The sequence below is a fragment of the Triticum aestivum genome, chromosome 3B, assembly GCF_018294505.1.
Source record: "Triticum aestivum cultivar Chinese Spring chromosome 3B, IWGSC CS RefSeq v2.1, whole genome shotgun sequence".
Taxonomy (NCBI): Eukaryota; Viridiplantae; Streptophyta; class Magnoliopsida; order Poales; family Poaceae; genus Triticum; species Triticum aestivum.
The window spans coordinates 586,458,224-586,463,852 of record NC_057801.1 but is presented as its reverse complement, the minus strand read 5'-3'; the positions used below and the strand labels follow the sequence as shown (position 1 = coordinate 586,463,852).

At 41.4% G+C, this 5,629-nt stretch overlaps 1 protein-coding gene across 3 annotated transcripts in view; it reads right to left on the bottom strand.

The window, feature by feature from the left end:
• Window positions 1-432: 432 nt before the first annotated feature.
• LOC123071077 (probable disease resistance protein At5g45440) overlaps window positions 433-5,629 on the bottom strand; it is a 12,380-nt gene continuing 7,183 nt past the window's right edge. For all 3 annotated transcript variants that reach the window (XM_044494551.1, XM_044494552.1, XM_044494553.1), the window contains 5 exons: window positions 4,937-5,090; window positions 4,671-4,838; window positions 2,570-4,150; window positions 2,387-2,492; window positions 433-1,406 (listed from right to left, as the gene is read on the bottom strand). The gene's annotated coding sequence lies outside the window, so the exon portion shown is untranslated. The remainder of the gene's footprint in view (window positions 1,407-2,386; window positions 2,493-2,569; window positions 4,151-4,670; window positions 4,839-4,936; window positions 5,091-5,629) is intronic.

Below are 5,629 nucleotides of genomic sequence, written 5' to 3'. Positions count from 1 at the left end.
TTGGGGCGGTCTGTCACGCTTATGGTTACATTTTGTTTATATCGTTACACTACTTTCAGATCATATAGCTGCTTATAAGGGTGTCACTTTTTGTACTTTTATGTTCCGTAATGGCCCGTTGTCACGACATTCTCGTTTCTTCAAAATGTCAAGTAAATATCAGTTGTTCGATGCAACACTTTTGCAATTAGCTCTTCATCTTTTACGTCGGTCATAGTTGCAATTGAGTGGCACCTTTTTCTCAAAAGTCACTCATGTTTTCCAGCGTGGACTTACTACATTTTTGTAAGCAACATGGCAACTTTTCATGTCTACTCACATGACAACAATGTTTTTTTAATTTGAAATGCTAAATGTCACCAAATTGACACGGACGTATTTACCATAAGCACAATCATTCCAATTTTTCCACACGCACACCCCTTTAGTTGCCTCACTTTTCATGAAGCCCAAGCTTTTTTGCTGCTCTTTTCCCATAGTTGACTAACTACATTTTGTGTAGCAACATGGCAACTTTCATATGTTTGCCATATGACAATGCTGTTTCTAACTCATAACGGTAAATGCCACCAACTTTCTGCGGACACAACTACAGACTACAATACGCCCAATCATTCCAAAAAATTTAACACACACAACCTACTAGTTGTCTCACTTTTCTAAGTAGCCCAAGCTTCTGCCGCTGTCTTCTTTGTAGGCTTCTTGTGCTTTGCTTGGATCTCGAGTGTTGACTTGTATATTATCTGTTTTGGACGCCCTTTAGTGACTTTCCTTGGAGGGTTCCCCATGTGCGTGTGCGTGTTGGATGCGCCGGAACTAACTTCCGAGTTTTCCGTCGATGGCCCTGTTGACGTAGTAGGAGCAGTCTTGTTTTTTTGGGGAATCGATGTAGTGCCTCCTCCTCCATTCTCTTCTTGATTGAGTCCAGTTCTCTTCCTATCATGTTTGTATGCCTCTCAACTGCTCTACTCATCACATCATTTTTGCAAGCATCATTTGCTATGTTGGTAAATCTCCTTGTCATCACCACACGCCTGACTGTCTCCATAGTTGTGTTGGGCCCATCTTCATGCTCCGTGAGTACTTGCTGTGAGCCATGCGGGCAGAGTGCTTCATCTGTATTCCAAGACCAACACTCAAGTACGTACTTTGGTGGCACCTGTTTCACGCCATTCATGTCCATTACCCTTAGAATATGGCAGCAGATCACACCATCTCTTTCAAACTTGCAGCATTAACAGTAATACGTCCCTTCTGCTATGTAAGCCGTCACAATGTAGTCTCTTCCCTTGTCTGGGTCTTCGGCTTCTGAGTTCGACATGTCCCGCATGGTGCACACCTTGTACGTGAAATTGCAGACTTGAAACACGGTGTAACTGGTTGACAGCCTTAACTCCCACTGGAACCTGCAGATTTTTTATATTTTGATTACAAGTTAGCTCACCCTAAAACAGCTAAATACGTGTGCGTCCTTAGTGGCGCACTCATTGCAAGTTCAGTGAATCACATACAGCAACTCCAATGATGCATGTATGGCAACTTAGATTATACACACATGGCAACTTTACTAACGGAAGCATTTCAAGTCTTACCACTAAAAGAAAGCATGCCTACTTAAGTTTTGTGCAATCATGGCACTTTCCTAGTGCTGAAAGCATGGCAAGTTTTATTTGTTAGAGAAAGCATGGCAACTTTGTAACATGCAAAACATGGCACAAGTCTACTTATAAAATCATAACAAGTTTCATTGACACACACATGGCAAATTAGAGATAGGTCTTTTCAACTTAAGTCATTCATACATACATGGCAACTTAAGTCATGTATACATGGCAACTACTACTGCTCTATGATGGCAACTTAAGTCATGCATACACGACAAGTTTACATGGCAAAATCAATAAGTGACAATTCTAACCAGTGTTCATCTGCCATGCATTTGTCATTCGAACACGAAAATGGTAACTACTTCTCAAACCAACATGGCAAGTTTTATTTGTTAGAGCAAGCACGTCAACTTTGTTCTATACAAAACACGACACAAGTTTACTGATAAAATAATAATAAGTTTCATCAACACAACATGGCAAGTTAGTTCTAATTATTTCTGCAAACATGGCAACTTTTACTGCTACAAGATGGCAACTTAAGTCATACATACATGGCAAGTTCACATGGCAAGATCAATAAGTGTCCATTCTAACTAGTGTCAGAATGGTAACTACTGTTTAAACCATCATCGCAAGTACATGTACACCCAACATGGCAACTACTTCTCCAAACAAGCATGTCAAGCACTTGTACACCCAAAATGGCAACTAAATTAAAAATACTAAGTGAACCAACTTTTTTAACCCCTGATAACCATGAAAGTAAAAAACCTTACTTGTAGAATAGTTGTCGGGTATCAACCCTCATCATTTGTCTCTCCAATGGGTTACACGTTAGCATCCTTGGGTTCTTTAGAGCTGTGTTTGCCAACGCTTGTAGCTCTGCACCCAAAATTTTCTGTTGAATTGCATTGTACTGCTGCACAAACCTAAGAATTGAGTTCCCTGGGTTCACATACCTCTTCAGCACTATGTTGAAACCTTCACTACGCTGGGTAGTTTGCAGAAAGGGGTAGAAGCACTACATGAAATAAGCTGGCACCCAGAACTTCCTCTTCTCAGAAAGGTTTTGTAATGTTTTGTTGTCCTCAACCTGGTATTTATCTATCATTGCTTTCCAGCTTCGCTCGAATTCTTCCGGTGCCAAACTGTGGTCAACACACAATTCAAATGCTTTGTGCAGTTCTGGTCTTTCAGCAAAAAAGGGACCCAATGTTTCTTCTGCTTTCTTAATAACATGCCACCTATAGTGCCTGTGTATTGTGTTAGGGAACACTTCCTCAATACCTGCACGCATACCGAAATCCTGGTCTATTATGATGTTCATTGGTTCAAGCCCGCCCATGCATTCCTTGAAAGTTTTGAAGAGCCAAATATAACTATCAACATCCTCGTTCCTAATAAACCTGCACCCGAATTGCAACGATTGACTGTGGTTGTTTATGCCAATGAATGGAGCACATGGCATCTTGTACATATTGGTCAGATAGGTAGCATCAAAGGACACACAGTCACGAAAGTGCTTGTATGCCCTGCGCGTTGCACTATCTATCCAATACAAGTTCACCATGCGGTCCTCTCGGTCCAGCTTCATTTTGTAGAAGAAATCAACATCTTCTTTCTCTTTTTCCTTAAAGTATGCAATTGTGTCCTCCATGTCCGTCAGTTGACTTTCCCTATGATACTTTGCCACCAGGTTAACCACATCTGAAGGAAGATATGGCATGCTGCTGAGCTTCCCCGTTTTGCTACGTATCATTGATAGAATGTGAACCATTCTCCCAGGTTGGAGGTTGCAATCATGGAGCAACTTCACAAACTGCTGCTCCTCTGGCGTGAATCCACGTGAGCACTCAGAAACCTAATCAGGTCAAATTTCTTAATCATTTCATGGTTGTGACATCCCACGTACTTTGTTACCACCCACCAGGCCCCTTCGACGTTCAGCTTCATTCTGGCAGGGCAATTCATTTTGACCATGATGTCTCTTCGCCGATCTCTGATGATTGGACCATTCCCCCCTTTTTTCTTCTTCTTTCTCGACTTGAAACACCTTAACTCAGCTCTATTGTATTCTCCTGTTTTTACTAGTTTTTTGCGATGGTCTGTGTATACTGCAAACCCATGGAACTTTGCATAACTCCGGTAGTTCTCCTTTGCATCTTCAAATGTAGCAAATTTCATGTGTAGATAAGGTGGTGTTGGTGGTGCTAGTGAAGATTGCACCTCATCCTCATGCGGCTCATCCTCTACCCCATCATCATCTTGTTCGTACTCCTATTCATGTGTCTCATCCTCTCCCTGATCATAATTTTGTTCATCTTCATCCTCATGTTCACCAACTGTCTCCGCATCCGAGTTTGAGTCGTCTGCTCTTGTGTTGCTCACATTAGAACCAAGACTGTTGTTTCTTCTGGTTCTCGACGTGCCTGCCTTGCGAACGATATTCTGCACATTGTAGTTCGATTGAGAAGTCTGGTATGCGTGCGACTCCGAAATAGATAGTGCGCCCCAAGTGGCATTAGGTGCATCCGGAGGCCCTGCATCGTATTCATGGACAATTTATTCGTCAAACATTTTTTGTCATGTTATTGACATGACTCAGGCACCATTAACAAATAAATAAATTATATTAAACATGAAGCTCTGGCAGACGGCAAGTTATTTTTTTCAAGCCACATGGCAAGTTCAACTGTTTTACAGATGACAGCTTCACTCATGCATAAACGCACCTTTATCATTTTTAACCATAGTTAGACCATCACGGCCTTTACAGTACACAATTCCCTTTTCATTTTTAAAGATAGTTCATACTCTTTGCATGTTCCACCATGTGATATAACTACACATTTGCATACTACAATTCCGAGCTCAACGACAATACGGATGACAAATTATTTTTATGACTGCACTATGGCAACTACTGTGCTTTGTTTCTGAAACTGCACACTCTTTTACACTTCCTTTTTTTCATCTCCCCCGTTTTTGCTATCTTATTATTTTGATCTCTATGCATGCATACTTTGCAGAAGCATATGTTATTTACGGTTTTACACTTACTGGCACTTGACGTAAATGCGGTTGCACATGTTCTCAGCTGGTCAACTAATCCCGATCATGTAAATGAGCCTTGTATCTGCAACTGGTTCCTTGGGTGTGATAGCTTGCTAGGCTCTCCCTCACCATTCATCCATGCACATCCGGTATGTGTGCTTCCACCCAATGCCCCTGCTTTTTACATTGATCCATATTAAGCATTTCATTTTTGTTCACAATCATGCTACACTTATTTTCTCTTATTTTTCTTTTGATAAAGAATACTGTACCTGCATCCAAGTACTGTTGTAGTAGTGGCAACAAAGGGCCAGTTGAGTTTAGCTCATCATAATCATGCACATCCCATGACGGTGCTTGCAAAGAATTGTAGAACCATGGGTTCCCACCATTTCCAGAATCCATTCCTTGCCCTCCTTTTTTTATCTGCACAACCAGACCAATACAATCAACTTTGAACATGCACATTGAAATACCTATAACATGGCCCTAACATTTATCTACATGCCCCTAACATGTATTAACTATACCGTGCACTCACGTGCCAACAAACTACATCATGCAGATGGAAACAATCTATATCATTCAGATGGCAACAACTATATCATGCAGATGGCAACAACTATAACATCCACATGGCAACAACTATATCATGTAGATGGCAACAACTACATCATCAACACAATGTCAATAATTTCGTCATGCACATGGCAATAAACCATATCATGCACATGGGAACACCCACTTAATGCACATGGCAACAAGCACATGATGCACATGGCAACAATAAGGTTGACCACCTCGTACCAATATCAAGTCCTCGGGGATGGCAACTCCTGATTTTCTTTGCCAACCACATGTCACAAAAGAATACATCGACTACTGCCTTCCTAGTCTTAGGTTTACCCCCTACCTACATGCGGCAAGATCAGTAGCACACACACCTCCCCCACCTTCATCTGTCT